Consider the following 12201-nt stretch of genomic DNA (forward strand, 5'->3'; position numbering starts at 1 on the left):
ATGTGGCCATGTTACAAAACAGCAATGGAAATGCATCAACGTGCCAAATGTGGTTGTGATGATTTGTTAACGCAACAAAATTATTGTCGACAGTGTTCAGAAATAGCTAACTCGTATTTCAGGCCTTTTCTTCATCAAGCACTCTTGGTTCAAATGCAACATCCTTAGATACAGAACAATGATGCAACATTATGTGCCTTATCCACAACATCTAATACTTATTGGCTGCATCTCAGAAAAAGTGTTTTACTTTCTATTTCTCATCACCAAGTTAGTATAAGGTTCAAAGCGATTTTTCATTGCTGATCAATCCAAAACTAATCATACTGCCTTATCTCACTGTTTGCTTAAAGGTAAAATTGTCTATCCCTTATTTTACACGGTTAAACTTCGTGTTCCATCAATCAAGTAATGAATCTTATACAAATATCCTCATTTTTAAGGCAACACGGCGGCAGAGTGGTTAGCACTGCTGCCTCACAGTTTCAAGGACATGGGTTCAATTCCAGCCTCAGGTGACTGTGGAGTTTGCACTTGAAAATTGAAAATCGCTTATTGTCACGAGTAGGCTTCAAATGAAGTTACTGTGAAAAGCCCCTAGTCGCCACATTCCGGCGCCTGTTCGGGGAGGCTGTTACGGGAATCGAACCGTGCTGCTGGCCTGCTTGGTCTGCTTTCAAAGCCAGCGACTTAGCCCTGTGCTAAACAGCCCACTTTCTCCCTGTGTCTGCGTGGGTTTCTTCCGGGTGCTCTGGATTCCTCCCACAGTCCAAGGATGTACAGGTTAGGTGGATTGGCCATGCTAAATTGCCCCTTTATTTCCAAAAGATTAGGTTAGGTTACAGGGATAGGGTGGAAGCGTGGGCTTAAGTAGGGTGCTCTTTCCAAGTACCAATGCAGACTTAATGGGCCGAATGGCCTCCTTCTGCACTGGAGGGATTCAATGATTCTTAGTGATGGTTTTAGTTGATGAGCCTTAATTGCTGACTTCTGAACCAGAGAAGCCAGATTTTCTGTTCACCTTATTAATGCTTTAACCTTTTCATCTGCTAGTTAAACCAGTTACAGTAGCTTGTCTTCTCTCATAATTACTTTTTTCATACCTGGTATGAAAATTTAGGAAGATGCAAAAGATGAGGATGAAAACATTTCTGCTGTAGCTTTAATGTGCATGAGACTCCCTTACTGTGCTTCTTGCAAACAACTGTAGTACTGCTCAGAGCCTCCAAGTGGCAGCCTCGACTTGTAGTTGCAGTAGTCAAATTTTCAGAGCACCATCAATCATTTTGTGACACTATGCCTTAATGCAAAGTGAGAATTGGGAAGGGGAAGCTTTTTGATTATTTTGTGCACACACCCAAATTGAAATAATTTGTTATTTAACTAACATAATTTTTTTTTATTTCTTTTTTTTCCCCCAATTGAGGGGCAATTTAGCGTGGCCAATCCACCTAACCTGTGGGGGTGAAACCCACGCAGACACGGGGAGAATTAGCAAACTCACACGGACAGTGACCCAGGGCCGAGATTTGAACCTGGGTCCTCAGCGCCGTGAGATAGCGGTGCTGTAGATTACCTAAAAATGATAACAAAACTAGTTTAGCCTCCAGTGTTAAAATATACATTGGTGCCCCAAAACTCTTTAACAGCAACTGTACTGAAAGGTAGTGCCTTTTTCATAAGTTATTCAAAATTGTGAATGAGCTTCGAGCAAAGGAAAAATGTCTGCTTTTTAATGGTCTGTAATTGAAAGACGATGAGCACTGTTTTATACAGGTCACATCTGCATTGTTATGGGGATCGTTGGCAAAGTTCTTTTGTATTTGAGCAAAGATCATGTTAAATTTAGGCTATCCTTACTTAGTACTGGGGAAGGAGGATGCTGTTCTGATGGAATGGTCTTCACCTGAATCATGCTGGGACCAGAGTCCAGACGAATTGCATAACTAGGGCTGGGCTTTAAATTAAAAAGGAGGGGGAGGGTTCAGTTGTACGGAAATTTAGAAAATCAAAGTTAACACAAGTAGGAGTGCAGGTTAATGATGAGGGCTTTAAATTAGTTAAAGGGGACCAGGGATAGGTTAGTAAAGTTTTCCAGAACAAGTAATAGAACAGGGTAGCAAGTGGCAGGAATCTAACTTCATACAGCAGTAAAGGGGACGACTATGAGAAGGGGCCAGTCAACACAGGACTGAGGATGTTGTACCCAAAGGTGCGCGAGGTAAGTGAGTTTATGAAATTGGCTGGTATGATGTTGTGGGCATCAGAAAGACGTAGCTGCAAGGGAATAAGTGCTGGGATCTAAATATCCAAGCATATGTGTCCTATTAAAAGGATTATTGGCAAGAAATTAAATTGAACCGATAGCAAGAAGCAATATAGAATCAGAAGGAATAGAATCTGTGTAGGTAGAGTTAAAGAATCTCAAAAGGAATAAAACCCTGTACACAACTCGGGATATGGGGCAGAAAATAAATCAGGAGATGGGGGATACAAGAATGGCAATATTACAATATTTTTCAATATTCTATGTAATCATGGGGGACTTCAATATGCAGGTGAACTGGGAAAATTAGGTTGGTAGCGAATCCCAAGAAAAGGAATTTGTAGAATGTCTTATGAGATGGCTTTTTGGAGCAGCTTTTGGTAGAGCCCAACTCCTCAGCTATCTCCTTCAGAACCCTGCGGTGTCGTCCAAGACACAGCCTCAGACTGAAGAGATGGTTCTTTAAAATTGAGATGAGGGGGAATTTCTTCAGCCAGAGGGTGGTGAATCTCTGGAACTCAGTGCCGCAGATGTCTGGACGCCAGTCAGTGTCCTTTAAGACGGAGATAGGTTCTTGATTGATAAGGAGCTTGGGTTACGGAGAGAAGGCAGAAGAATGTGATGAGAAAAATATCCGCCGTGATTGAATGATGAAACAGACTCAATATACTGAATCGCCTAATTCTGTTCCCATATTTTGTGGTCTTATGGGTGAACTATGTTGTGTAAGATCTCCTTCCAGTTATTAGCCAATGCATAAATTGATTTCAACCAAAGAGCCTAAATGTGAGCATATATTTTTCAGTCATGGATTCCATGCTTCACAATTGGAAACCTAGTCGATGTTTTTTATTGAATTTCCATCACCTAAGTTAATTATTTACTACAGCTTTTCGGCTTCACAGTAAAGTTGAACTTTTGACACTCGCATAAGTTGAGTACTATATACATAAGTATATACGCTGCCAGTGCAGCAAATAATAGCAAACTCAAATTTTTTTTTAAACTTGCTTCTTAGATATTTCTTGTAATATGTGGAATATATATACAATGTATAGAAAAGTGCTTTGGTTCAGTTGGAATACATGAGTCTCTTTTAACCAATACAGCTCGGTCACGCAGTTCCTGTGTTCATTGTATAAATTCAGTGTGAATGCTGTGTTTATGCTACCTAAAGGCACAGTGTATGTCTGAGTGTTATGTGTTATTAGAGTTTAGTAGAGAGCAAAAATGTAACAATCATGACTAGAAACCAAAAATACTAACCTTGGTGATAAGTAACTCCATCCTTTTACAGCCAATGTGATCATGATCAAAATGCTTATTTTATAGTAGGGAAAAGACTTGTAAAGAACAGTTCTGTTTTTTTTAATCCATTAGAATAATCACGTATTAATGTTAATCTGACGTCTTAATCGTATTTGAAAATAAACGTGAATAAGTGATTTATGTCCAATTAGCATTAATTACATCACAGTCCTATATTCTTAACCTAACATCATGCACCTACAGTAGGACATTTTGAAATGTTATATTTTATTTTTATGTGAAATTTTATGTAATTTCCTAGCTGGTAACACGCTTCTGTGCCATTGCAGATTGCACAGTGTGTACTTTAAGTCTTGGAGCCAATAGCATAGTGGTATTGTCATTGGACTAATAATCCAGAGACCCAGGATAATCCTCTGGGGGATCCAGGTTCGAATCTTACCATGGCATTTGGTGAAATTTGAATTTTTAAATCTGTAAGTCTAATATGAAACCATTGTTAAATGTCTTAAAAACCCGCTTGGTTCACTAATGCCGAAGGAAATCTGGCCTACATGTGACTCTGAATGCCCTCTGAAATGGCAAATACTGTCTCGGCCAATAACACCCACATCCTTTAAATGGAAATGTAATGAATGTTTTGCAATGTTGCAGCAATAGAATGTTAATTTAGCTGCAGGGAATGGTGTTTGGTGCAAAAGTGACAAAATTAAAAGTGGTTGAATACAAAATTGTCCCTCGCTCCCTATATATTCTGACTACATATTATGTCCTGAGAATGGTGTTACAATTTGAAAATGTTGCAACTAATAGATAAAGTCAAAAGTGTGAAGCAAGTGTAAAGTCAGTACAGCAGAGGTGTTACAATGATGAGAGTTAGCTTTATTCTATTTACAACATTGCGAATTAACTTCAGTTAAAAATTGCTATTTCACATTTTTAGAAATATTTTTAAATTAACTTATTTTTAAATGGCTTGTCACGTTTGTTCAAAGAAATTAACATTAGCTCATAAACAAACAAAATGGGGCTCGAGTCCACCAGACAAATTGGTGTATTTGACAGATTCACATACATTTCAATACTAGTTTGTGCATATTATATGCTGTGTACTGATCATAATCTTTTATAAACCTCCCTAACAAGCCTGAAGTACAGTATGTAGATATTAGTTGCAGACAAATGTGTGTTGTGGACTGATAATATCTGTCGGCTATTGATCTCACTATCCTGCAATACAGGAGCTTTGATTTTTGTGAATTCATGTAATTATATGCCTTTGGGGTGATCTTTACAGTCTGGTACTTTTAGATATTAAATTTTACCAATACTTAATACAGATTTCAGATAATTAAGAATCAGACTTGTTGGTTAAGATAGTTAACTGATGCTTAAAATTTATTAAGATTCAGGTGTTGATGACTGCTGTATTAGAATGCCCTAAATTCAGCAATTATTTTCAAGTAAGATTTTCTATTTTGTGGGCAAGGTGGGATTTGATCAATTTGGGTGCTACAGGTTCCATATAACTAAATGGATTAATGTTACTTTAGTAGTAAAACAAAGAAAATGGCAGAAAGCCATCTTTGCCTAAATGTTACACGGTCATATACCATTACGGATAATTTTGTTTATTTTCAATTAAAATAAAATACATAGGGCAGGATTCTCCGGTCTACTGGCCACATTTTCCTGGGCTGTGCACCCTCACCGGCAGTGGGATTCCCCTTTCCCGTCACCTGCCAATGGGATTTCCCATTGTGGCCACCATATGCCGCTGGTAAACCTGTGGATGTGAATGTGCTGCCGGTGCAACAGAGAATCCTGCTCATGGTGTTTAAAAACCTTGTTTTTACTCACTGGAGTTCTCATTTTAAATCCTTTATCTAATGACCAAACCTATTGGTCAACTTATTTGATCTTTTCCTGGCCGAGTATTTGTTTTCCCCTACATCTGCTGTGAAGTGCCTCAATGTTTGAATGTTAAAGACACAATTTAAGTGGAAAATGTTGTTATTAGGGGAAAGCAAAATAAGTTGAAGGCTCAATCACAAAAAAGGATAATTGCAATTCTGTTGGTTTATATACCAAGCCTTGGAAAACTCCAGCTTTCATATAAAATGCAAGTTATTTAACTGTTTTCATAGCCAGTAGTCAAAGCAAATTATTTATGAGCTTGTACTTCTATTTAAGTTTTTATATAATTTATAACATTTTATTCTGAGAAGACTACTTAAAACAGCTGTTTACAGAAACATGGTCCCATAAAACCACTTAAGTGTTGTGTTTTACTATTTTTAATGAATGGAAAATTAACATTGGAAAATCAAATTTCAACATAAACTAATTAAATCTGAGATCAGATTGTGTGTGTGTATAATATGTTATATATCTACCCATTAGTGAATTGAGAAGCATTACTGCTTACTATGTTCCTATAAATTGGTCAGAGGTTGAAGCTTCAACAATTCTTTACCTGTTATGGCACATGAACACAGGGCAGTTGTCATGTGGAAGGTCCTTCTCCTCTAATAAAGTGATTAGAATTGTTTTTCAATGTAAATGTCAATTCATTTATATAATACATAAGTTGTAAAAGTTTAATTTGAGTTCCAAACATTTTTCTCCCCCCTCCCCAAAATGCTGTTTTAGTTAAATAGGAAAATGGAACCAGACATATCCTTGCAAATAGGATGGAATCGTGAGCTCTAATGCCTTGAGCAATGTTTCATTTACCTAAGTTTAGCTATTAAATTCACTACTTGGACTAATCCTCTTGAATGTTGAGGTGCATTGGTCATTTTATATTGCCATGTAATGGGATGCTACATACCTTAAAATTCACTTTTTTTCAAGTTAGCTGTAACGTCTAAATCTAGAATTGAAACAATATTTTTTTCTAGATCATGAACCTGATTTGTTCGACAGATTCCAAAATATCTAAATACAAATTTCACATTACTACTTTTATGTTGGGACAACTTCTCGTTTTGGGGGGATTTAAAGTTGACTGCTGGTCTTGCTCAATGGCGACATCAAACACCACAATTATAAATCCAAAATATCAATACAGGCATAGTCTTTCAGTGCTACTAATTTGATTAAAGATATAGTGCTTGTTGCTATTTGAATTTCAACTGTATTTAAAAAAATGCTTGTAAATTCAAATGGTTTCTGCATTTTTTTAGGATAATCTAGTTAAATAATATGGATATTAGAAGTAAAAATAAAATAGGATCGGGACATAGATACAGGTGAAGAATGGATACAAATGCATCGCTTGCATCTTGTGAGATATATAATGCTAAAAGATTTATGAAAGATGCATAACTAGCATGTTTGCACTTCATTACGCAGTGCATATCCATTTCTTGATACTAGGCACTGCATTTAAATTTAAACCAATAATCTCTCATCCATTTATGTGGAAGTAACTTATAACATTACCTTTCTAAAAATCTGCATATGCATTTCTCTCTGATTCAAGAGAAATGTGCTAATAGGTGTATCGGATTGGTGCTTCTTGGAACCTCGGAGCAATCTGTTGGTTATTGAGCTTAGTTATCTTTTAGGGTGTGAAAATATTGTACATAATACGTATATATTATTTTGCTAATTAGTGTCTAATGATAAAGCTGTTATTTATGCAATGTGACTTGGTGAAAATGAGAGAGATAGCTTTAATTGTGATTTTTAAATTGCAGTGTAATTTTGGCTAAAATAGACCTCCAATATTGTTTCTGAATGACATTTCAGCATTATCAGATTAAGCTGTTTACAATTCACTGCTGCTACAAGTACTTGAGTATTGGTCAAAAAAAACCTCATGAATTTTATTGTATCTATCTGCTCAATTGCTGAATACAAGGTCATTTGTAATTTATACCTTTTCAAAAATAAATTGAATACAATGTTACATGAGCTGATTCTATTTTTTATCTGCATGTATCCTTCACCCTGACTGTGGGAATTTAGCATTTTGTTTCACTTTCATCCGAGAGCCCTCTGATAAAAATATTTTGTATGATTACTTTTTACGATTGACGGGTTGTACGATTGACAGGTTAACAGGAAAGTGCCATTCGAACCAATTAACCCCTTCTCCCCCAACTCGCAACATATCTAGAATTGCTAAGCAGATAGCAAATTTTTAAAAAGCAAAATGTTCTTTTGTAAAATATAATACGGTTTTCAATGACTGTTAATTTGCAAAAACTATACCATGGGATTAGTTTTGATACTTCAAGTAATGGAATGTAATATCAAAATTTTCAGAGTAGAATGTCTTTGAACAAATGTATACTTTTTCTTTTTTAATAAACATTTTATGGAGGTATTTTTTGTTTTTACAACAAAATAAACAATGCACATGAATCGATAAACATAGTGCAAACGCCATCTTCCTCCCTTACAGGTCCCACCTTTATTAACCCCCTACTCTAAGCTAAACTATTTCCCCCCCCCCCCCCCCCCCCCCCCCCCCCTTCTGCTGATGATTAATTTTCCGCAAAGAAGTCGACAAACGGTTGCACCTCTGGGCAAACCCTAACATTGACCCTCTCAAGGCGAACTTTATTTTCTCCAAACCGAGAAAGCTAGCCAGGTCTCCGACTTTGGGGGCTTTGAATCCCTCCAAACTAATAATATCCATCTCCGGGCTACCAGGGAAGCAAAGGCCAGAACGTCTGCCTCTTTCTCCTCCTGGATTCCCGGATCTTCCGACACCCCGAAAATTGCCACCTCTGGAGTCGGTGCCACCCTTGTTTTTAACACCGTGGACATGACATCTGCAAACCTCAGAATCCCCTAAGCTTTGGGCATGTCCAGAACATGTGGACATGGTTCGCTGGCCCTCCCGCTCACTTTGCACACCTATCTTCTACCACAAAGAACCTGCTCATCTGGGCCACTGTCATGTGAGCCCGGTGAATGACCTGGAATTGTATCAGGCTGAGCCTGGCACATGTAGGTGTGTTGACTCTACTCAACGCGTCCACCCATAGACCATCCTTTATCTCTCCTCCCAACTCCCACTTGCACTTCAGCTCCTCAGTCTGCTTCTCCTCTGATCCCATAAGTTCCTTGTAAATGTCAAAGACCCTCCCTTCTCCCACCCACCCTCTGGAAACTACCCTGCCCTGTACCCCCTTGGTGGTAGAAGCGGGAAGGTTGAAACCTGCCTACGTAGGAAGTCCCGTACCTGCAGGTACCTAAATTAGTTTCCCCTTGCCAATTCAAATTTCTCCTCCAGCTCTCTCAAGCTAGGAAAGCTCTCCTCTATAAACATATCCCCCATCCTCTCAATCCCTGCTCTCTGCCATCTCAGAAACCCCCTGTCCATCCTTCCCGGGGCAAACCGGTGATTATTACAGATTGGAGACCAAACCGATGCTCCCTCTGCTCCCACATGCCTCCTCTATTGCCCTCAGAGTCTCGGGGCTGCCACCACCATGGGGCTAGTGGAGTACCGTGCCGGCGGGAATGACAGGTGCCGATATCAACGTCCCTAAGCTGGTGAAATGTATACTTTTTCATAAAACAGTCTGGAGCTAATAAATTTATTGCTAAGCTAAATAAGGTGCCTCTTCCGTTACTTTGGGCAACATATGAACTAGGCTGAAATTGTCAAATTAGTTTAGTTTATAACCCATACAGTCACCAAAAATACTTTTAACTGTATTAAACCCCAAATACCAGCTGTAGAAATTTGTTTTACCATAAGACTACTTTTCCAGTGCCTTCCTCATCAGTTTCCTGAACTCTACCCTAATTATTCCAATCAATACAAATCTGCATTCGCGGCAACATGTTTTGCAGTAACTGGCAAATGTCGAATCTGGCCTTGTTCACACTTCCCTCATACCTTCTATCATGTTTCAAACCATGTCCTTTGTTGCTTCCTGGCCTCTTCTATAGTACCCTAATTATTCATTGCACAAATTTAATCCATTTTCTTCCTTTCCTCTATGATGTGTTCACGAAACCAGTTCATTTTATCACACACCTATCTCTCCTCTAAGAGTGTGCCATTCAGTCTAAATCTTCCAATTTCTATGAGCACATGATTTTAGCGATCACGTGAAGCAATTTAGGATTTTTTAAAAATTGCTATGACCATAGGTTGCTTTCTCTTTTGAGGGAGAGAGCTGACTGGGGGTGATTTAACCTGAGGATCACCACACCTCCGGTGAGGGGCAAGGTTGAGAAGGCAGGTCGTGAATGACTCATCAAATTGATGGTTGGCAATCTGATGCAACATCAGACTACTGTTTGCTCTCGCACTCCCATCATAATATGGGTTAAATCAAACAGGAAGTTATTTTAAATAGCCAGACTAATTCTGGTGACAAGAATACATTACTCCAATTATTTACTACTTCCTCACCCAGCTTTTTGATTAAAAATCAGATATACAGATGTGGGGGAAACCTTCATTGCTGCCATTAATGTTTGCTATTTCCCTGGCATTGTTTAAAAAGCTCTTTGTTATGGGCAGCACGGTGGCACAGTGGTTAGCATTGCTGCTTCACGGTGCCAAGGTCCCAGGTTCGATCCCAGTTCTGGGTCACTGTCTGTGTGGAGTATGCACATTCTCCCCTGGGTTGGGATTTCGTACCCACAACCCAAAGATATGCAGGGTAGGTGGATTGGCCACACTGAATTGTCCCTTAATTGTAAAAAATGAATTGGGTACTCTTAATTTTTTTTTTCAAAGCTCTTAATTTTTGGGGAACCTTTCTTCATTGTGTGCCTTACGATCACCAATGTACTCCATTTCTTTACCTGCGTTTTGCTTCTCAACCCAGAATGGGGAGAGAATAGACACTTAAATGTTTCTCCAAGTCCAACTTAATCTGAATATCACTGAGCAAGATCTGTTTAAGAAGGGGAGAGGATTACAGCTAAAGCAGAATTTCATGTGTCTTAAACCTTTGCAACAAGCAATATGTTTGGTACACGTTGTGCTGAGTTAAATCTGGAAAGAATAGCCATCATTCTGGGTGTTTAATTTGTGGGGATGCTTTGTCTTGTGTGTTTCCTAACAGACTTGCTTGACACAATGGCACTTACATTGTAAGAGTCCTTCCTGTTTATTTGCTTTGTTCCTATTTCTTTTGTTTATTATTTTGGTCTGTGGACCTATAATTCGAATGTGCCTTTAAGCAGAAAACTGGTTGTCGCAGCCTGCTTGTCAGGACCCTGTTCCCAGAATTTGTTTTGGAAAACAGGAGCCAGACTCCTCAGCACCGTGCGGATCTTAGGAAACATGTTTAGAACGAGTCGGATCAATCAATCGGTTGGCTGCTGGATTGGGCAGGGTGGTTTTCTACCTGATAACAATCAGCGATTGGCTCCTGCATGATGCTTTCTAAAAGAACTGGGCAGAAGTGTTTAGACCTCAGATGTGCTTGCTGAAGCGAAAGAACTGCTTTATTATTCTGAAAGCTGTGATGGTACATCCTTTGCTATGAACCCTGAAATGATGCTGAGTCTGCACAGAGAAGATAAACAACCTTGCCAGAGAAAACATTCCAAACCTAAAAGGAAGAATATCAAAATAAAAGCTGAACTTCAGAAAGACACGAATTGGAAATCATCCCAGTGCATTAAAGATCCTTATTCCTTTATTTTTAATTAATATTGTCTTTGTACATGTATGGCCGACTGGTAGATAGGGACGACACCGTACTGGACGCAACAAGAAGGAAATGGGAGGATGACCTGGGGATGGAGATAGGGTGGGGACTCTGGAGCGAAGCACTGCATAGGGTCAACTCCACCTCCACGTGCGCAAGGCTCAGCCTGACGCAACTAAAAGTGGTACATAGAGCCCACTTAATGAGAAACCGTATGAGTAGGTTCTTCCCAGAGGTGGAGGACAGATGTGAGCGGTGCCAAAGAGGCCCGACCACATGTTCTGGTCTTGCCCCAGACTTGTGGAGTACTGGACAGCCTTCTTCGAGGCTATGTCCAAAGTGGTGGGGGTGAGGGTGGAGCCATGCCCGATAGTGGCGGTCTTCGGGGTTTCAGACCAGCCAGATCTATTCCTGGGGAGGAGGGCGGACGCCCTTGCCTTTGCCTCCCTGATCGCCCGCCGTAGAATCCTGTTTGGCTGGCGGTCAGCAGCACCGCCCAGAGCTGCAGACTGGCTGTCCGACCTCTCGGATTCTCTCCAAATGGAGAAAATCAAATTCGCCATCCGAGGGTCGGACGACGGCTTCCACAGAACGTGGGAGCCATTCATGCAATTGTTCCGGGACCTGTTTGTGGCCAACGTACAAGAGGAAGAATAGTCGGGGGAAGGCAGCCGGGGGGGGGGGGGGGGGGGGGGGGACTACGGGCCCGTTACGGGGGTTTGATGGCTAGCTAAGGCCCAAAACCAAACTAAATAAATTTTATTTTCATATGTATGCCGGCAAAGAGGGGGAGGCCACAGTTATTACTACGAAGATGCTCACCTGTAAATATATATGTTAATTTTTGCGTGTTTTTTTTTCTCTCTAACAATTTGTAATTTGTTCAATATAAAACATGAAAACTGAATAAAAAACATTTATTAAAAAAAATATTGTCTTTGTCTCTATGCGTGTGTGTGTAGCACCGGGATTGGTTGGAAAATGGGTATTAGAAAGTTACATTTTTTGTCTAAAACAATGGTGCACATA

Source organism: Scyliorhinus canicula, chromosome 15 (genome assembly GCF_902713615.1).
Source record: "Scyliorhinus canicula chromosome 15, sScyCan1.1, whole genome shotgun sequence".
NCBI classification, from domain to species: Eukaryota; Metazoa; Chordata; class Chondrichthyes; order Carcharhiniformes; family Scyliorhinidae; genus Scyliorhinus; species Scyliorhinus canicula.